A 22,564-nucleotide genomic window follows, 5' to 3' on the forward strand; every position below is an offset into this window, starting at 1 on the left:
GTAGCACCCGGCATACATAAAAATGAAGTGTCAACCTGAGCTACAACATTGGACTACTTCCATACCAAACAGCATAAGCAGCAAGCAATAGACAGAGCTAAGTGATCCCACAACCAATGGATCAGATCAAAGCTCTGCAATCCTGCCACCTCCAGTCATGAATGGTGGTTGACAATTAAACAACTCACTGGAGGAGGAGGCTCTACAAATATCCCCATCCTCAATGACTGGGGAGCCCAGCATATCAGTACAAAAGATAAGGCTGAAGCATTTGTAACAATCTTTAGCCAGAAGTGCCGAGTGGATGATCCACCTTGGCCTCCTCCAGAGGTCCCCAGCATCACAGATGCCAGTCTTTAACCAATTCGACTCTCTCCACGTGATATCAAGAAATGGCTGAAGGCACTGGATACTGCAAAGGCTATGGGCCCTGACTTGTGCTCCAGAACTTGCCGCATCCTTAGCCAAGCTGTTCTGGTACAGCTACAACACTGGCATCTACCCAGCCATGTGGAAAATTGCCCAGGTATGTCCTGTGCACAAAAAGCAGGACAAATCCAACCCGGCCAATTACCAGCCCATCAGTCTACTGTCATCAGTAAAATGATGGAAGGGGTCATCAATAGCGCTATCAAGCGGCACTTGCTTAGCAATAACCTGCTCACTGATGTTCAGTTTGGGTTCTGCCAAGGCCATTCAGCTCCTGATCTCCTTACAGCCTTGGTTCACACATGGACAAAAGAGCTGAACTGCAGTGGTGAGGTGAGAGTGACTGCCCTTGACATCAAGGCAGCATTTGACTGAGTGTGTCATCAAGGAGCCCTAGCAAAACTGGAGTCAATGGGAATCGGAGAACTCTCCGCTGGTTGGAGTCATACCTAGCTCAAAGGAAGATGGTTGTTCCAGGATATCACTGCAGGAGTTCCTAAGGGTAGTATCCTCAGCCCAACCATCTTCAACTGCATCGTCGATGACCTTCCTTCCGTCATAAGGTCAGAAGTGGGGATGTTCACTGATGATTGTACCATGTTCAGCACCATCAGATACTGAAGCAGTCCATGTCCAAATGCAGCAAGACCCGGACAATATCCAGGCTTGGGATGACAAGTGGCAAGTAACATTCATACCACAGAAGTGCCAGGCAATGACCATCTCCAACAAGAGAGAATCTAGCTGTCACCCCTTAACATTCAATGGTATTACCATTGCTGAATTCCCCCACTATCAACATCCTAGGGGTTATCATTGACCAGAAATTGAACTGGACTAGCCATATAAATACTGTGGTTGCAGGTCAGAGGCTAGGAATCCTGCAGTGAGTAACTTGCCTCCTGACTCAAAGCCTGTCCACCATCAACAAGGTACAAGCCAGGAGTGTGATGGAATACTCTCCACTTGCCTGGATGAGTGCAGCTCCAACACCACACAAGAAGCTTGACACCATCCAGGACAAAGCAGCCCACTTGATTGGCACCCCATCCACAAAAACATCCACTCCCTTCACTAGCAACACACAGTTGCAGCAGCATGTGCTATCTACAAGATGCACTGCAGGAACTCAACAAGCCTCCTTCAACAGCGCCTTCCAAACCAACAATCTCTACCACCTAGGACAAAGGCAGCAGACACATGAGAATACCATCACCTGGAAGTTCCCCTCCAAGCCACTCGCCATCCTGACTTGGAAATATATCACCCTTCCCTCACTGTCGCTGGGTCAAAATCCTGGAACTCATTTCCTAACAGCACTGTGGGTGTACCTGCACCACATGGACTGCAGCGGTTCAAGAAGGCAACTCACCACCACCTTCTCAAGGGTAACTAGGGATGGGCAATAAATGTTGGCCCAGCTATCGAAGCCCACATTCCATGAATGAATAAAAGAAAAAAGATGTATTGTCTCCATTGGCCAGAGCTCTGCCTTAGAAGTGTAAAGGGTCTTTGTGCATTTCCTTGGAATTTGGTTTCTGAAGTCACAGGGGGCATTCGTGCCTCTTTGGGGAATAACGAGACCCTTGCTGTTTTTAGAAGGCTAGAAATGCCTTTAGTGTGAGCTTTAGCTAGTCAGGCTTCAGTCATGCTAGGAGCAACCTTATAGTCTGCTCAGACCCACCCTATTTGACAAAACGCAGATATTTTTCAAAATATTTAAAACTTTTAAAAATTCTCACTCTACTCCTATAATAAAGCAGATTGAAATACTTGGTAATAAGCAATTTATCATGAAAAATAACCCCATTGGAGGGGTGGGTTTACTGGGACCTTGACTATTAATTCAGTCTAATGCAAAATTAGACTTCAGAGTAAGCATGGTTATTAGTTGATTATTTTGGTTTTCAGTAGCTTCATAATCATCAGTAATAAAATGTCTCATTTAATGGAATCATTGAATGCCATACAGAAGGAATGTTATCACTGTTAGACAAATAGCAGAATGGCTTCAAAGGTGTTTGAACAAATTGGCTCAAAAGACAAATATCGGTGCCACTGTTTATAAATTTGCTCTTTACCAGTGGCCAATATTGTGTCTATCATTTGGGATTGATTTTTTTTTTTCTCTCTCTCTCTCTCTCTCTCTCTCTCTCTCTCTCTCACTCTCAGTAGGAACAGTTACCTCTGTACTAACTCCAACTTGCAACAAGGGGTGGATTATGAGTAAATCTAGTGACTAATCACAGGAAATTCATCCAATAATCATTGATGGATGCAGTAAAAGTGAGAAGATTACTGATGAAACACGCTAACAGAAGTCATTAAAGTTTGGGGGGAAAAATATGCAGTCAATGAATTTTGGTTGTTAAATTGTACCTTCTCAAGGTGGTCCAAATGAGTTATTGGTATTACGGGGCTGTAACAGCTACAGTGCTGTGCCAGCTTATCTTGGGCCTCAAATTTGTTTCTCCTGTCTTTAAAAAGCACAGTTTAACCATCAAAACCTGGTTTTGGAAGCAATCTTTTTTTCTTGAAATATTACATCTTTAAATATGTCAATTTTAAGGACTGTTACCTTCATCACAGGTTACAAAAGTCATGGTATGTCATGATATGAAAAAAATGACTGACCGAGTAGAGGTTAAGGAGCTCTTTCTATACAGCCTAGAAGAAGACCATTGAAGAAGAACTTTAGTGAAGTATATGACATACTTTAGGTAAGATAAATCCAGGGTATTATTTTTAAGATGGGTTAGTAGGGCTAGAGATCATGAGCGCGAATAATCTGTCTGGAGGAGTAGCAGAGAAAGTGTTTAGGGTTTCTAACAACACAGTTGGACATTTGGGCTGAAAGAGATGTTCTTTGAAGAAATGAGCTTCAGTTGAGCCTTTCTGATCTTTGACTTTGACTTTGTTGTCCTCCTTCAACAAGGCAAAATTAGCCTTGATTTATCACTAATATCTTTCTGCCTACACACTAGAAGGCAAGGCAAAGATGCACAGCATTGGTTTAGTTTGGCTTTTGTGTCTCTGTGTTCTCTTGATGTAGGTTTCATTTTTCATAATTATGTTGAGATGCAATGCAGAAAAATCCTAAGTATAATTATCTTTAATGCTGTTTCTGGCTTTGAGAAAACAAAATATAGCTTGTGACCTTGAATCCTATTCAAAATCTCATCCTGCTCCAAATTGAATGAGTTTAATCCATTGATGCCAGGATTGCAAATTGGGGTATTCTTTAGCAATAACTGTGTGTGTCCAAACTGAACCCACTCTACAGAAATGTAATTCCTTTTCGGAACAACACTGACTTGTGCCAGAAGAGTTTATTTCTTTGAACTCAACTGGCTGGAGGAAGTGCTCTGAAAACAAACAACGTGTTAGGGAAACTGCTGAAAGCATTCCCAAGATTAAAAGCATCTTCCTGCAGAAGAGACTCTTTGCTTTTTATTTCCATATAAAATTAGTAATTTTATACAATTTGGTTATTTTTCTGCAGACAGTTGTCTATTCACATGAGTGGGCTGGATTTTACCAGCACTCTGGCAATGGGCTGGGAGGTGGGACGAGTCATAATACTGCAATGAAAGAGGTTGGGAGGGAAGCCTGATGTCTTTGTTGCAACTGGATATAATGAAGGGCGGCTGGGCTGGAGGGAGGGCCTCGTACTGAAATGCAGCAGGAAAGTAATGAACCCTGCTAAACAGGCAATTAACTCCTATCTTACCAAGAATTTCTCATTTTTACATGCGTGCATGGGAATTACAGGACTTCAGGGCCTCTACAGGAATAAGGAGGCATGGGGCAAGCAGAACACCTTCACTGTCACTGGGTCAAAATCCTGGAACTCCCTTCCTAACAATTCCCCTCAAGGGCAGTTAGGGATGGGCAGTAAATGCTGGCCTAGCCAGTGATGCCCACATCCCATGGATGAATTAAAAAGATCGGTCCTGGCTGCAGACGGCAGCCGTTGATTGGTAGTCTGGCTTGGCAAGGAGGGTGGAATGGCATGGGCATTTGCAGTCAGAAGCAGGAACAAACTTGCCAGCATGGCAGGTGCATACTGAGTACCATCTTGGGCATGGCACTTGTATACACAGAGCAAATGGGTGTGGGAGGCCCTGGGACCTGAGTGCAGCTATTTGCCAAGTGCCTCATTCACTCAATCTTTGAGACCTCCAGTGAGGAGGAGTACCAGAGATGGAGAGAGCTGCAGCCTCTGAGGGCCCATGGAGGAGGAGGGCAGAGTCTCTTGTGCGCATAAGAGGTTACCCACTAGAGAAGGTCTACCATCAGAGGCTCAAGCTTCCTGAAATATTGGAGCAGCTGTGTTGCCGAAGACTGCGCTTCTCCAGGGAGGCAGCCACAGACCTGTGTGCTGTGTTGGAGGATGAGTTGAACCCCATGGGAAATGGTAGCCACCCTATGCCTGTGGCATTGAATTTCTATCCTTCCGGGTCATTGCAGGGATCATCTGAAGATATGTGTGGGATTTCCCAGCTGCAGCTTATTGCTGCATCAAGGTGGTCACCAATGCCCTCTTTAAGAGGGCCAGCCAATATATGTGCTTTTGTACTGGAAAGTCAAGCTGAGACTCAGTAGCTGGATTCCCCTAGTTGCAGGGTGTCATCTACTTCACAAATGTGATCATCAAGGCTCCCACAGATCAGGCAGCGGCCTTCATTGATAGGAAGGGCTACCACTTGCTAAATGTACAGCTGGTTTGCAGCCACTGCAAACTGTTCCTTCAGGTGTGTCATGGTTTCTGGGAGGCAGCTATGACACCTATGCACTGAGGCAGTTCTAAGTGCTTAGCTTTTTCATTACCCCCGTGCACCTTTAAGGATGAATAATGGATGATTTAGGGCTGCCCAGTGAAGATGTGGCTACTGATACTTGCATGGTACCATGGGACAACTTGAGTGACTATCAAGTGGGTCATAGGGCTTTTCAAGATGTGTTTCAGATGCTTAGGTGGAGCCCTTCTGTCTGCTCCTGCAAGGGTTTTGTGTTACATTGTGGCATGATTTATATTGTGCAGAGCACAATGCAACGCAATCTGGTTGTGCAGAAGGGAGAACCTTTGAACTAAATGACATCTGCATGAAGCATGATGCCTTCTCCAGGATGAGGATATGGAGGAAGATCCTGACTAAATGTAGCATCATGAAAAATCTTGGGGATCGCATGCAAGGCACAATGAGATACGTGCAAGGGAGGTTCACAACATGCTAATTCAGGCACGTTTCAGATGATCCTTACTGACAGATCCATGTAATCCAATAAAGCTACCACATTCTGCAGCCCTGTTGCTGTTTCCTTGATTGCTGTTACCATTTACTTGCACCCATTAATACATTAGACAGTTGCAAGGGGGATGCATTGACCTCGTGTGCTGTGGTGCTTCCCATCACACCCTTTTGAGGGCACTGAGGCCCAGCGGCCCACAAGAAATGGAAGATTATTCTTGCAACATTCCCCATTTATTGAAAAGCACAAAGGTTGAAAAATAACCAAAATAAACATGTGAACCTCAAGTGTGGCAAAGTGATCTTCTTAATAACATACATGTGCTCCTACATGGTGCTCCCCCTGTTTGCAGCTGAGGTGGAGGTAGGCTGCTGACCTTGGTGCTCTGTGGGTTTTGATGACCTTGGCAGCTGTCCTCTGGCTGCCTGAGGCATAGGGAGCCCCTACATATTGAGGGCCTGCTGCATAAGTACAAGATCCTCCTCTGTCATCGTGGCTACTTGTGGCACCGGTATCACTGACTGGGCTGTCGAACCACTGTCCACATCAGCAGCGCCCTGAGGGAAGTCCCCAGGTGCATCAGGCAGCCAGTCCTCTACCCTTTCAGGGCACAGTTATCCCTCCTGCTCACCTGAGGAGCCCATGAACCTGGCGGTGAGTCCAGACATAATGCACAGTCATTGCTCCATTGAGCTCATGAAAGTGGCAATGGCATGCAGTTCTGTGTGCATCTCCAGCACCCACTGAGTGGTATGCTGGATGTGGCTCTCCAAGATGGTCGGCACTCTCTCCATCGAAGAAGCCAAGCATGCACAAGCCAGAGGCATGACAGCACTCAAGACCTGAATGGACTCCTCCATCGCCCACGCTTACGTGCGCATAGCCTCTGAAAGCTCTGCCAGATGTTGATGCACCTCATACTGCTGGTCCAGCAACTGCTGCTTAGTTGACGACTCCTGAGGCTCAACATCAGCCTGAAGTTCAATATCACCTGGCCTTCCACAGGCCTCCAAAGTTTGAGTAGCCACAGCTGTCAATGCCTCTGTCATCTACTCGGGTGCATCTGTAATTGTGATCCGAAATCTATGCAGAAACGGATACCTGAACAGATACCCACCAATGGAAGGTACAGGGGAATGATGTGATGGATCACCTTCTTGAGATCCCTCCTCGGAGGTGGACAGCTGCTCCCCCAGCCACTGCCAGCCACTGAAGCTGGTTGCTCTTATCTTCAACCTGTGAGAGAGAGGGAAGGGTCATTTAGAGGGTAATGAGCATTCCAGCATTCCAAGTCCTTCACAGCACTCCGACTGTGGAGCCAGTGGGCACATGTACACTGTGCCTTGTGTTCGTCAGAGGCTCTCTTGTGCCTATCCATTAGGCCACACTCTTGGGACTCCATTCCCATCTCGCCATCTGCTATGGACCATCCTAAATGCAGGCCTCCAAGTTCTGTAACCTCTTCCTCCATTGATGTCAGGATGGCAAGAAAAGGGATGCTGCCACCTGTCTTGGCCTTTTCCTTCACGTTATGCACTATCTTCTCTGCCAAGTAGATAAATGTCCATTGTTCGTTGCCTTCCAAAGACATGCTCAACGTGTATGCTGGTGGAAGCCTGACTGTCCATGGTACCACAGAAATGCCTCCTGCATGCAGTCACTCAGAAGTGGCAATGCAGGAGTCAATTCTGACAGACTGGGGCCCTTCTCGAGAGGCTAACATACCATTGACAGGCAATACTGCTGCCTGGCTCTGTTGTCAGTGATTGGGTGGGCACCCCTTTTTTTTTAAAACCAATCTCTCATTCATGTCTACTCACTTGTAAGGCTGTAACAATGTGTGCTGCACTCACCTTGGCAGATTACATGTCACTGGGGAGCTTGTGGCATTCTTGACAAGTTCAAGGGACAACCTCAGGACTACAGACCTCCTCTGTGATTTCCATCCAGGCTTGCTTGACCAGGCAGGCTGGTATCTTCCTCCTGGGATGGGAGAAGAGAAGAAGGACCTCCCTCTTTGCCCGAGCAGTCTGGAGGAGAACCTGCAGAGATGCATCAGTAAACTGTGGGGTCACCCTGGATCATCCTTCAAGAGATTGGATAGGAGCGGACCATATGGGCCATTGACCCGGCTGCACCATTTAGTATGATCATGGCTGATCTTGGGCCTCAACTCCACCTTCCCGTCTGCTCCACATAATTCCTGTTTCGTTGAGAGACCAAATATTTGTCTATCTCAGCCTTAAATATGGTTAATGACGGAGCATCCAAAAACCTCTGGGGTAGAGAATTCCAAAGATTCACAATCCTTTGAATGAAGAAAGTTCTCTTCATCTTGGTCCTAAATGATCGGTCCCTTATCCTGAGACTCTGCCTCCATGTTCTAGATTCTCCAGCCAGGGGCAAGCATCCTCTCAGTATCTACTCTGCCCAGGCCCTTCAGAATCTTTTATGTTTCAATGAGATCACCTCCCATTCTTCTAAACTGCAGAAAATATAGACCCAATTTACTCAGCCTTTCATCATAGGACAAACCTCTTGTCCCAAGGACCAATTTAGTGATCCTTCGCTGTACTGCCTCCAATGTAAGTATATTTTTCTTTAATTATAGAGACAAAAACTACACACAGTACTCCAGGTGTAGTCTCACCAAAGCCCTGTACCATTGTAGCAAGACTACTTTATTCTTCAGCCATTCCATGCGTCACTTTATTCTTCAGGGCTTCAATATATGCTCCCTGTGTGGGTGGATTGTTTCGACAGAATACTGACAGCTCTTTAAATATGTTGCCAGCGCTTCAAGTGATGCGCTCTTGTATCGCCTGAGTGGTTGGCTCCTTTGCCTCCTGGCTGGCTGTAATGAAATTGCAGACTTTAGTACGCCTCCCTCTCGTGCAATAACAGCTCTCCCTTACGGCAGTGGGATCTCAGGCCTTTCCAGAAAATTCAGCCCAGTACGAGATCAGCATGACCTTAAAATAGCATCCAATGACCCTGAATGCCAGTGTTATTTGAGCAGATAGTTTGATATATGATACAATACTATCAATTAGATGATCTGTATTTTGAGCTGCTTCATTGAAATAGATATGCACAACAGGAACGTAGTTCTAAAGCAAAGTATCAGCTCACTCTGACAATGTAGTGGCTAAACTATTAACCCTGAAGATCTCATATTGGGACTCTTTCAATCTGCTGACCTGCTTTCGGTTTTAATGAATGTTCTTCCACTTATTTAGTAGAGTGCAATGCTATGTGATCAAGGTTTATAAATTACACTTAATCAATTCACAATGAGTTGACTGACTAGACAGCTTTGGAAAGCTGCAAAAACAAATTAACTTGTCAGCTTTCAGATAATATTGGTATAATTCTTCACTAGAGCCTCCTCTAGTTTCCTGTTGCAGACTATCTGCAACTATTTCCTGTCTGCTCCTTTTTGTTATATTTGTTCATGGGATGTGGGCATCGCTGACTAGACCAGAATTTATTGCCCCTCCCTAATTGCCCTTGAGTGGTGAGCTGCTGCCTTGAACCACTGCAGTCCATGTGGTGTAGGGAGGGAGTTCCAGGATTTTGACCCAGTGACAGTGAAGGAATGGCGATATAGTTCTAAGTCAGGATGGTGAGTGGCTTGGAGGGGAACCTCCAGGTGGTGGTGTTCCCATGTGTATGCTGCCCTTGTACTTCTAGGTGGTAGAGGCTGTGGGTTTAGAAGGTGCTGTTGAAGGCGCCTCGGTGAGTTTCTGCAGTGCACCTTGTAGATAGTACACACTGCTGTCGGTGTTTGTCGGTGGTGGAGGGGGAGGGATGCCAGTCAAGTGGGCTACTTTGTCCTGGATGGTGTCAGGCTTCTTGTGTCATTGGAGCTGCACTCATCCAGGCAATTGGAGAGTACTCCATCACATTCCTGACTTGTGCCTTGTCTTTGGGAAGTCGGGAGGTGAGTTACTCACCACAGGATTCCCAGCTTCGGTCCAATTCAGTTTCTGGTCAATGGTAACCCCCAGGATGTTGATAGTGGGAGATTCAGTGATGGTAATGCCATTGAATGTTATAGGGTGATGGTTAGATTCTTTCTTGATGGAGCTGGTCATTGTCCGGCACGTGTGGCGCAAATGTCACTTGCCACTTATCAGCCCAAGCCTGAATATTGTCCAGGTCTTGCAGCATATTTGCACAGGCTGCTTCAGTATCTGAGGAGTCGTGGATGATGCTGAACATTGTGCAAACATCCCCATTTCTGAACTTATGATGGAGGGAAGGTCATTGATGAAGCAGCTGAAGATGGTTGGGCTGAGGGCACTACCCTGAGGAACTCCTGCAGTGATGTCCTGGGTCTGAGATGATTGACCTTCAACAACCACAGCCATCTTTCCCCCAGATTTCCATTGATTCCAGTTTTGCTAGGGCTCCTTGATGCCACATGCTGCCTTGGTGTCAAGGGTAGACACACTCACCTCACCTCTGGAGTTCAGCTCTTTGTCCATGTTTGAACCAAGGCTGTAATGAGGTCAGGAGCTGAGTGGCCCTGGATTAACCCAAACTGAGCGTCAGCGAGCAGGTCATTGCTGAGCAAGTGCTGCTTGATAGCTCTATTGACGACACATTCCATCACTTGCCTTGTTTACCCAGAGCTGTATTATTCCTTAAAAAGATTATTTTCCCTTAGTTAACGATGTAGCCAAGTGTCAGACCTCTTGCCTTAATATATAGTGGGGAGATCTGTTAGTACAAAACATGTTGCTAATCTTGAGCTACAAATTTCAACTAAGATTAAGATAAAACCCATGTCGAGTAAGTTTGGGCTACAATGATTTAATCCACTAGATGTGGGTGAACCACCGAGGCTGTAAAGCTGAGTTGGGAGCAGGCCTGGTGCTGGGTCTGGTGTATAACTCCCTAATATTGAGGCACTACCTTTTGTTAACAGCTCTAAGAGACAAACTGGGCCTTCAAAAATTATTCATGTGTGTTGAACAATGCTGAAAGCATGTTCCAGTGCTACGTACAATAGAAAGCATCTCAAGATTTTAAAAATGGACAGGGAGTCTCATCTAGCAGAAAATATGACTACTGTCAGCTATGTGCAGAGCAGCACTGCTGAAAAAGTCATCAAGAATCCTGTGGGTTTCTTTTCCCTGTGAGAAAACTGAAGAAAATCTTTTTTAATAAAAGATTATAGTTATTGGGAACGAGGGAAAGGAAAGTCCATTCATCTCATTTAATCCATCACTTGCACAGAATATGTATGCTTTGAGTCATACCCAGCCACACTCCCTTTAGGAAAGATTATGCAGTTTTTCTCTGCTTCAAAAGCAAAACTCTGGATCTAACTAACTTTGCATCCTGCATTGTACAATGCTGAATACTTGCCGCCTTGGTATGGCATCTCAATGGCCCCAGTAGATGAGGAACCATCACATTCCACACAGTTGCCATTAATCGGTTAATGCAGACACAGGCCCTTACTTCTTCTATAAGGAACTCTCTTGAGATACTTCACCTTTTTGGTAATTACAGTTAGAAAGTTGAGCAGTTTATGGATAATTGTAACACTATCTCTTTAAGTTTTGACTGGCTGCCTAATTAAAATCATAAGTGAGTACAAGCCCGGGAAAATCAATTTGACTCAACTTTCCTTTGCCAGATTTTATTATTTGTCCTAACCAAGACAATATACCACTTGCTCAATCTCCTGAAGGTGGCGAATAACCCCAGATACATTTTGTCAGTTGTGATGTGCCAAGTTACTAGCAACAACAATATGATTTTATATAGCACCACCTTAATGTGGAAAAATGTCCAAAGACACTTGGACATTGATTAAAAACTGGATTTCTCTGCTCTATAGAACACTGGGCTGAGGCCTCTGGTTGAGTCAGCCTTTACTGCTTTTCACTTATTAAGTTTTTGGTACAGTTAAGCTTGGTACAGTTCCCCATATTAATTATGTATGGTATAAAAATTAATTATTAATTGAAGAAACTGGAAGTTTTGAATTTTTAAAGTAAATTTTCCATTTGTCACAAGTTAATAATTTATGAGAAGTTTATGAAAAGTCAGCTCACAAATTTGATTGGCATTGTAATAAAAATTGTTTTTAATACAGAAGCAGGGCCTTGATTATAAAATGAGAACTTAACAGCTACTTCCTAATTAATCCTGTATCCTTCTAATTTTTTTTGTGTGAACTTAATTGGCCGAGATTTTAACTCTCATAAAACCAATCACTTAAGACAGGTAAAATTGGGCCCCTTGTGCCAGCAGGTGCAGTGAATATTGAATTGGTTGAAATATTTCTCCCACCCCACCAAAATAGAGACAAATTCAACTTGGGGTTAGAGGGATGTAAGAAGGAGATGAAATGATCATTAAATATCACATGGCATTGATAGTTAATACGTAATGTGAGAGGTTTAATATGTATTTATAGTTATATACCTTAATAAAGACTAATACTCACTTATTACTCACTTCCCAGTTGGCATCACCTCAAAGAAATGTATTGAGTTCAAATTGGACTACACTTGGATATTGCCATTATAGATCCTCCTGGAGCTCTATTAATTGTTTTTTTGATGAACATTAGTTGCTAAGCCCCATCTACTACACCCTCCACCCAGAGAAGTTGTAATATGATTAGCAGTTCTACTGGATAATCCAGGATCGTGAGGTCAGGCACTCGTGTGTCTTTGTTTCTCATTGAGCCGTTCGTTGATAAGCTGTTGGGTTTTTAATTGATACTTTGTTCATGTTTGTCATTTGAGAATCAAAAGTGCTTACTATTTCAAGTGACTTCATGCTTGATTAACTGTCTCATTTTAATTGGCCCTGCATTCAGAGGCAGTTGCTGGGCAGAGGCTTTATTAGGTTTGAAACTTCAGTCTATGTATATCTACAAAGGAAGATTAAACTCCAGCATTGGGTTCTTAATTTTCATTCTGAGAGAAAATATGGGTTTGATCCTAAAAGTAACCTCCGATTAAATGGGCTCCATTCTTGTCACAGTGTTAAAGGTATTACCTGAAGTAATTTGGAATTTATTTTATTTTAAATGATTTTATGTTCATTTAGAATGAGGAATGAGATTCTGCAAATATTATTTCTGCATTATTGAAGCTGAATTTTTATTTTTTTTTTTTGCCTGGGGCCTCCCAGATTTCTAAGAAGCACTGTATATTTTGCGGTATGAGGTGAATGCAGTAGACAGGAAGTTCCAGGAAAATAATATCACTGACTACAACATCTATAATAATAAAATGCAGGGGGTCTTCCATTTAAGACAGGTGAGGAGGAATTCCTTATCTCTGAGGGACGTTAGTCTTTGGAATTCCCTCCCCCAGAGAGTAGTGGAAGAATATATTCAAGACCGAGTTGGAGATGTTTTGATTGTCAAGGGAGTCGAGGATTACGAGGGGCAGCAGGAAAATGGAGTTAAGGCCACACTCAGATCAGCCATGATCTTAATGTCTTAATGGAGCAGACTTGACGGGCTGAATGGCCTACTGTTGTTCCTAGTTATCTTATGATTGGTCAGTTAAAGGGGTGCGTCTGCTGGTTTAGGATCTTCCTCCTTTTGTTCCAGATGACTTCTATCAAATGATAAAAAATTGTTAGATTCAGCAGACTCGGTACGTTAATAGTACAATAAAACATTACAATATAGAGTCCGTCTATTAGTGCGTTTATCTCTCTTCCCACCCCCGCAGGCTTCTCTTTCTCTGCTGCCTCCTCTTTACCCCTTCTGCCCCATTGCCTTCTCTTCACCCTCTTGTCCCACTGCCTCCTCTTGCCCTCCGCCTGTCACTGCCTCCCTGGGGTATGGTGAACCATGTGATCTCCCGCGTGAGACAAAGAAAACCTGGGCCAATAAAGGAAGGAAAAAACTCTCATTCATCTCTGACCTGCTCAGGTACTGAAACTGTTCCAGGAGATCACATGGACCTCACGTACATTTAATTGTTGAACCACTTAGCTCTCTTCCATGATACAATCTCTGTTCCAGCCAAGAACTGGTCCAGCTCCCTTTTGAAGGCAAGCAGAGAGTCAGCACCCATCATACTAACTAGCAACAGATTCCAAAGCCCCACTGCTCCCTGGAAAGAGAAGAACCGACCAAGAACTATTCCTATTTTTGCATCATTTAAAAGTACGTCTACTGGTCTTTCCCAATCTATCAAATAAGCAGACAATCCAGCCCTTTTTTAAAAATTAAAGCAAAATACCATGGACGCTGGAAATCTGAAATAAAAACAAAAAGTGCTGGGAAAAACTCAGACCTGGCAGCATTTGAGAGAGAGAAACATAGTTAATGTTTGGAGTCCAATATGACTCTTCTTTGGAACTGAAGAGAGGTAGAAATGTGATGGGTTTTATGCTGTTGATCAAGGGGTGAGGGGTAGGTGGAGCAAAATAGAAGGTCAGGGATAGGTTGGAGGGCAGGAGAGATTAAATGACAAAAATGTCATGAAACACAAGACAAAGGGAATGGTAATGATAGTATTAAAGACGAAAGCTTTGGTCCAGAGTACATGTTAATAGCAGAATAAAGGTCAGCATGGTCTTTGCCAGTAATGGCGACCATTGATGAGGAGATCCAACACTGGATCAGCTGTGCCAGCTCAGATGGAAACAGATGGATCAACTATGCCAGCTGGATGGAAAACTCTTTAACCCCTGTGCCAAAACCAAACTGCACCATAGACATACATTATCTGCAGTTTGCAGGTGACCTGAAGTGCTGTTGCCCGCTATCTTTTTTTAATTCTTTCATGGGATGTGGGTGTCGCTGGCAAGGCCAGCATTTATTGTCCCTCCCTAATTGCCCTTGCTAGGCCATTTCGGAGGGCAGTAAACCATATTACTGTGGATTTGGTGTCACATGTAGGCCAGACAAGGATGGCAGATTTTCTTCCGTAAAGGGCATTAGTGAATCAGATCGGTTTTTATGAAGCCCAAGATAGTTGCCATAGTCACCATTGCTACTTTCAGTTCCAGATTTTTTTTAATGATAATTGAATTGAAATTCCACCAGCTGCCATGGTGGGATTTGAATCCTTGTCTTCAGAGCCTTGGCCTCTGGATTACTCATCCAGTGACATTATCACTATACCACCATCTCCCCTCAATCCTACATACAAGAGACTCAGCCTGTCCTTGAATGTTGCCAAAACAAAACTCATATCAACCCAGACCTGGTCAGTCAAATATTCCACCTCCCATATATGTTGAAAGAGAGTCTCTGGAATATGTTGAGTGCTTCCCATACCTTTGCAGCCACTTCTCTCAAAAGGTAACCATTGACGTGGAGATCCAATGTTGAATCAGCTGCACCAGCTCAGCCTTCTACAAACTACAGCAGCGAGTGTTTGATAACAAAGATCTCCGCAAGTCACAAAGGTCCTAATGTACAGAGCAGTTATCTGTACTGCAGCAAGACCAGGACTGTGTATCAGCAACACGTAAGAGCACTAGAGAAATTCCACCAGCAATGCCTCTGCTGCATCCTCTGGATTCAATGGGAGGGCGGTCGAACAAACACTAGTGTCCTTCTTGAATCCAGCTCCACAAGCATTCAGGCAAAACTCCGGCAAAAGCAACGTCGATGGACTAGATGCTGACTGAATGGCCGCAAAGTGTCTCCCCTGCCAGGTCCTGTTTTCTCAACTCTCAAATGGCCAGCGTTCCAGGGGGGGGACAAAGAAAATGCTACAAAGACACTCTGAAACTCTCCTTGAAGTGTGACAGCATTGATATTAATGACTGGGAGGAGCTTTCTACCAATCATTCAAAATGGCAATAATTTATCCATCAAGCTGCATTACGCTTTCAGCCTAAATGCCTTAATGATGAGGCAGAACAGGGGCAGAAAAGGAAGCAAATGCTGCATTCCAGATCCCACTGCACTGTGGGATGTCCTGCCCCTTTGTCCAAAGATCTGCGAGTCGAGAATTGGCCTGTTCAGTCACATGAAGACCCGTGGCAGAAACTTGCGGCCCTGCGTAGACATCACCCTCGACTCAAGGGACAGCCAACGATATAGGTTTTAAGGTGACTTTTGAAGAATGGGAGAATGTGTTTACAAAGAACATTCCAGAGTGTGTGGCAAGACGGTAGAGAAGGTCACTGCAGGAAGAACCAAGCATGTGCTGAATTATTTGGCTGAAGGAGGTTATGGAAGTCGGGAGGGGCTTGCCCTCATCTGTGATTTTGAAGTTGCTGCATTAAGGGATAGGAGTTAATGAAGCTTTGCAAAGATGGGGATTATAGATGGTCAACTGCTTCCATTCTTGGGTTCGACTGAGGTTTCGAGAAAGCTGGTAACTTTACAGAAGCTGAGATCTTGAAATTATGTAGTATTGAGCTTGTTTCTGGATTTTTTTTCTTTTCTGCCTTGCATCTGTATCATGTTTCTTCTGTAAATGTGTGAGAGTCATGATGGATGTCTTTGTTGTAGTTTCTCTGAGATTTGTAGCCTGCTGTCCCTTTTGATGTTTAATCCTGGGCTTTGGTTGTGAGTGAGGGGAAAGATCATCAAATTAGCTTATGCGCTGGCCTCTAAACCTGTACAAGCCGCACTGGAGCTTCAAGGTTTTATTGACATTGTGTTTTCCACCACTACATGGGCACAGGGCCTCTCTACCTTGCCTACTTGCAAAAGAAAACTGAGGAATGGGCTGAAACTGCGTGATGTGTTGGGCAGCAATTTTATTTTGATACCAGTAGGTTTCCATTTTTTAACAAGAATTAATAGTCTAACACATTTGGGCAACTTGAGTGGCATCTTTGACATCTGATGGTGCCCTGGGGGAGGGGCAAGGAAGAGCTGCTTCCTTCACTAGGTACAATGCAATCATGGAATAGCACGACACAGAAGGAGGCCATTCAGCCTATTAAGTCGACAGGGACTCGTTCGAATGGCAATCCAGTTAGTCCCACTCCTCAGCTTTTTTCCCATATTTCTGCAGTTTTTTTCTCCTTCAAGAATTTATCAAATTCCCTTTTGTTAGAGGCTACTACTGAATTTGTATCCACCACATCCGTCCATTCAGCTGATGCCTTTTGTTTTCGGGAACCCTTTTCAAAAATGGGAACAGTTGGCGGTCAAGACAATTGTGTGTGGGGTGGGGAGGTTCACTAATAATATCCAGGGCCCCTCCACAAACCCAATTTATACAACACCCACTACCCTGATCCATTAAAAGCACAAACGTGTCGTAAAATGAGTTGAGAAATATGCCCGAGAATGTTTACACAAGGCATTAACAATAAAACAAATCTCATTACACTATACTACACTGAAATTAAACTGCTTCATTTGCAGAGGGCACAGACTATCGACCTCTGCATTAATCCACCCCTGCATGATCTTTTAACGCATCAGGACATTACTCAGTCCGTGACTTGGGATTTTTAGTATTCATTAACATATGTACATACATCAACGTTTCAATGATAGTCTTGCCAAAGTTGGGTACGTCACAATCTGTTAATGTCATGTAAATAGTGAAACATTGCTTCGGACGGCAGCAATCAGGTGAAAATTAATTTAAAAGCTGCTCCCACAGCTGGTTTTCAATTACACACACATTGCTCCTGCATCGAGTAAAACAAATCTTTACGTCCTGGCAGTTTACCCTACCTTGTGCCTCTCAAGCTAGCTGAACATTTTGTTATGGTCAGGAGAGAGAAGCAAACTTAACTTCTTTATCCTTTCACAATCTGTCCACAAGCAGAGGTGTTTTTAATTGTTTTAAAACTAGACTGTGGCGGGTTCCCCCAAACCCTCAGTTTGTGTGGTCCAATTTTATAAGCAACTCACAGCAAACTCTCTTATGATTAACTCAGGTTAGTTCATCCCACATTCAAACCTGGCAGGGACTGCAGGAGGGGGCGGGGGTGATATGTTTACAACCACACGTGCGCATATATACTGTACGGGGGGGGTTAGAAAAGAGGGAGTTTTACAACTATGGACAGTAACAGTGAAAGAACCACAGAAATTAATATGAGTTCACGTGATTTGCAGAAAGTCACATTCCAGAGGGGGATTCCTTTTTGGAGAGGCTCTAATTCCGGTGGTTTCCTGGCTGAGGACAGCAGCACAAAGTTCCTTTAGGATGGTGCAGCAAGATGAGATTGATATTCTGAGACTTGTTCTGTTTGACAGGCAGTAGCCAGTGGCTTCCAGATGTGCAGACTTCGAGGAGCTGAGATCTGTTGCCGGCTGCTTGGTTAGCCGGGATTCCTGCTGTTGTTATTTTCAGATTGGAGGTAATCCACAGATTGCTTATTTCTCAATTCTCAACTGAATATAGAGATTTCAAAATAGCCACTTAAGTCATGTGATCCTGTTCCTTCACAATGATTTCAAAAGGGATGTTAATCAGGTGTCTGGGTCTGGCATTTGCTTTGTAGCTTATAATATCCCAGTCATTAGCCTCTGACAGAGTCACCATCCATGTTAAGTCACCATCCATGTTGAGGGGAGCCATTGTCTGGGCAGACCCTATGACTCCACTAGAGGGTAAGCACATCAAGATGCAAATGACATCCATTTTCCCCTCAATGGTCCCCTTTTGAAATGGGCCTGGACAGTCCCATGTGTGAGATGGGTCTGTTAACTCATTATTGCTGTTTCGGTCTCTGCGAGTCCCCTGGTTTCGTGATTATAATGCCCTTACAATGGGGTGTGAGATTCCACAAGGGTGAGAGGAGAACTCTTTTGTTCTTGTAATGCCTGTTGGAAGCTACCAGGACAGATGACCAATCCTGAGAGTCATGTGACCTGCAGTAATCTTTCGGTTTGGCAAATGTCTGTTTTAAAATAGTAAAAAAAGAATAAAGCTTGATGTACACAGTTTTGATTACTTTCATGTCTTATTGTCAAATCAATATTCATTAGAGATATGCATCATCAATTACTATGTATAGTCTCGGTGAGGGAGAGGAGAGGTGCTGGAGGGTGGGGAGCAGAAGAGATCTGGTGGATGAAGTGCTGTACAGAAATATATTCAAAATGAACGTTGATCCAATCTTACCCAATACCTCTGCATAGGTCTTATTACATTGGATATGTAAATCAAAATTACATTGAGTGGTTTTGATTTCAGTTTAAAAAGTAATATGTCTTAAAAGAGGACTTTTAAACTCCAAATAACATTTAATTGAATCTTAAGTGCTTTTCTCCAATATTATGTTTCTGGCATTAATTATTTTATTTAGGCGTATTGAAAGAGTATGATTTCCATTTTCCTGTAGCAGCCATTTGCTATTCCAGCTTGTGTCACTGAATAGTAATGTCACTGTTTGTTGCTGATGATATATGTGAGGAAATCAGAATGCTCAACAAACAGAGGTGTCGGATTTCTTAAACTGAGTAAAAACCTAAGTGAAAGAGCACAGGTGTTAGTGTTATGGCACAGCGGATGGTAAATGTCGAGCTGCTCAAATCCAAGAGGGAAACTTGAAACAGCTGCCACAACTGTTTTGTAATTTGTATTTTATTTTGAGATGCGTGTCTTGAATTCAGTAGTAAAAAGTCCATTGAGACTTAGAGGTTTTTTACAAACTAAATATGACATTTTTTAATGAAAGAATACTACTATAATAACTCCTAAATCCCCTAATTATTCTGGCTCCCAGTTACACCTCCGTTAAGTAAACCAAAATAGATTTCAACAGACCCAGGCAAAGCACACAATACCCTGGACAGTGATATTCAAAGTGAATTCTCTTAGTTTCTGTTCCTGCAGTCAGCGACCTGATGCGTAGAGGCTGAAGGCTTTTCATACTTGTGTTAGATCTTAGAATGCCTTCTCCCTTACGCCTAACCTCATCTCCTTTATACGTGTTTCTCCCTTTTTAAAGTAAATTCCATTGTTCCAATATGCCTTGTCAACTTTACTCTTATAAAATTAGTACTATGAAAGATTTATATTATCAGGAACATAAGAACATAAGAACTAGGAGCAGGAGTAGGCAATTCAGCCCCTTGAGCCTGCCCCGCCATTCAATACGATCATGGCTGATCTAATTTCAGCCTCAACTCCAATTTCTCACCCTCTCCCCATTACCTTTCAACATGTTACTAATTAAAAATCCGTCTATCTCCTCAAATTTATTCAGCGTCCCAGCATCCACTGCACCCTGAGGTAGTGAATTCCACAGATTCACGACCCTTTGAGAAAAGTAATTCCTTCTCATTTCTAAATCTACCACCCCTTAGCCTAAAACTATGGCTTCTCATTCTAGAATGCCCCACAAGGGGAAACATCCTACTTTGACTATCCCCTTTAGCATCTTATATACCTCAATTAGATCTCCTCTCATCCTTCTAAACTCTAGCGAGTATGGGCCTAAACTGCTCAGTCTCTCCTCATAAGACAAGCCCCGCATCTCTGGAATCAATCTAGTGAACCTCCTCTGAACCGCCTCCAATGCAACTACATCCTTCCTCACCTCAAGTCAGGGGACCAAAACTGTCCTCAGTACTCCAGGTGTGGTCTGACCAATGCCTTGTACAGTTGCAACAACACTTCCCTATTTTTATACTCTATTCCTTTAGCAATAAATGCCAAAATTCCATTTGCCTTCCTTATTACCTGCTGTACCTGCATACTAGCTTTCAGTGATTCATGCACAAGGACACCCAGATCTCTCTGCACTGAAGCATTCTGAAGTTTCTCTCCACTTAAGTCACCTTTTTATTCTTCTGACCAAAATGGTTAACCTCACACTTATCCACGTTAAACTCCATTTGCTAAATTTTTGGCCTATTCACCCAACCTGTCCATATCCACTTATAAATTTCTTATTTCTTCATTGCAACTTACTTTCCCATCTATTCTGGTGTCATCTGCAAATTTAACGATAGTATCTTCTATCCCTGAATCCAAGTCATTAATATAGATTGTAAATAGCTGGGGCCCAAGGACCGAACCCTGTGGCACCCCATCCAGAAAAAGACCCATTTATCCTGACTCTCTGCTGTTGGTTAGCCAATCCTCTATCCAAGCTAATATATCACCCCTAACTCCGTGTGATCTTATCTTGTGTACTAATCTTTTGTGCGGCACCTTATCAAAGGCCTTCTGGAAGTCCAGGTATACTACATCTACAGGATCCCCATTATCCACTTTGCTTGTCACATCTTCAAAGAACTCTAGCAAATTAGTCAAATACGATTTACTCTTCATAAAACCACGCTAACTCTGATGGATTGCATTTTGACTTTCCAAATGCCCCATTACTACTTCCTTAATAATGGATTCCAACAATTTCCCAACGACAGATGTTAAACTAACTGGTCTATAGTTTCCTACTTTCTGCTTCCCCCCCTCTTTTTGAATAAGGGCGTTATATTAGTATTTTTCCAATCCATTGGAACCTGTCCAGAATCCAGGGAATTTTGGAATATTATCGCCAACGCATCCACTATCTCCGCTGCCGCTTCCTTTAAGACCCTGGGATGTAGGCCATCAGGTCCTGGGGACTTTTCACCCTTTAATCCCAATAGTTTGCTCAGTACTTATTCTCCAGTGATGGTGATTGTTCTAAGTTCCTCCTTCTCTATACCCTCTGCACTACCTGTTACTATTGGGGTGGCACTAGTGTCCTCTGCAGTGAAAACTAGGTAAAATATTGATTAAGCATCACTGCCATTTCTGCGTTCCCCACTATTAACTCCCCAGTCTCAATCTCCAAGGGACCAACATTCACTTTAGCTACTCTCTTTCCTTTTATATACTTGTAGAAGCTTTTATCAGTTTTTACATTTTGCGCTAGTTTCTTTCATAATTTACCTTTGCTCTTTTTACTATTTTTTTTAGTAACCCTTTGTTGATCTTTAAAAGTTTCCCAATCTTCCAGCCCGCCACTGACCTTTGCAATTTGGTATGCCTTAGTTTTTGTCTTTATGTTATCTTTAACTTCCTTGTTTAGCCTTGGATGCTTTTTCCCCCCTTACCATCTTTCTTCCTCTTTGGAATATATTTTACTTGGGAGGAATTGAATATCTCCTTAAATATCTGCCACTGTTCATCAACTGTCCTACCTTGTAGTCTTCCTGCCCAGTCCACTAGGGCCAAATCTGCCCTCATGCCTATGGAGTTACCTTTGTTTAACTCCAGAACACTATTGTGGGACTCAAGTTCTCACTCTCAAACTGAACTTGAAATTCTAGCATGCTATGATCACTCTTCCCTTGAGGATCCTTTACTATGAGGGTCATTAATTAATCCCATCTCATTACACAAAACTAAATCCAGAATGGCCTGCTCCCTGGTTGGTTCCACAATATATTGCTCCAAGAAACAATCTCTAATACACTCTATGAATTCTCCCTCGAGGCTACCCTTGCCAATTTGATTAGTCCAGTCTAATGCATATTAAAATCACCCATGATTATTACCGTGCCTTTCTTACATGCTCCCAGTATTTCCTGGTTTATACTGTGCCCTACTGCTGAACTACTGTTTGGGGACCTATAGATTACTCCCCACCAGGGACTTCTTTCCCTTGCTATTTCTTATTTCTAACCTTTGGGGGAAAAATAAACACGCTGTTTGGCTTAAGCTTCTTTTAGCTAGGTGTAACATCGTACCATCTCTTTGAAATTCAAACTACTCTAATTTATCTGAAAATGTAAATTTTCCTCACCTCACATTCTAAAACTTCAGCTATGTTTATGTATTTAGCATTTCAAACCTAGCTTCCCCTTTGATAACTCAAAAGCTCCAGACTAGCTGTTTCCAATTCAATTAAAACCCACACACACATAAAAATCCACACAGAAACTAATCCAAACCCCACTATTAACCTACCTTTAGAATAAATCACAATAATATTATGAAAATTATTATATTTTCATGACAGTTAG

The 22,564-nt window shown here is 43.2% G+C and overlaps 1 protein-coding gene across 1 annotated transcript in view; it reads left to right on the forward strand.

Moving 5' to 3' along the window:
• The window catches only part of LOC144672698 (electroneutral sodium bicarbonate exchanger 1-like), a 340,464-nt gene that overhangs the window by 49,270 nt on the left and 268,630 nt on the right, over positions 1-22,564 (forward strand). The gene's annotated exons all lie outside the window — the stretch shown is intronic.

This window comes from Cetorhinus maximus, chromosome X (genome assembly GCF_964194155.1).
Source record: "Cetorhinus maximus chromosome X, sCetMax3.hap1.1, whole genome shotgun sequence".
Classification (NCBI taxonomy): Eukaryota; Metazoa; Chordata; class Chondrichthyes; order Lamniformes; family Cetorhinidae; genus Cetorhinus; species Cetorhinus maximus.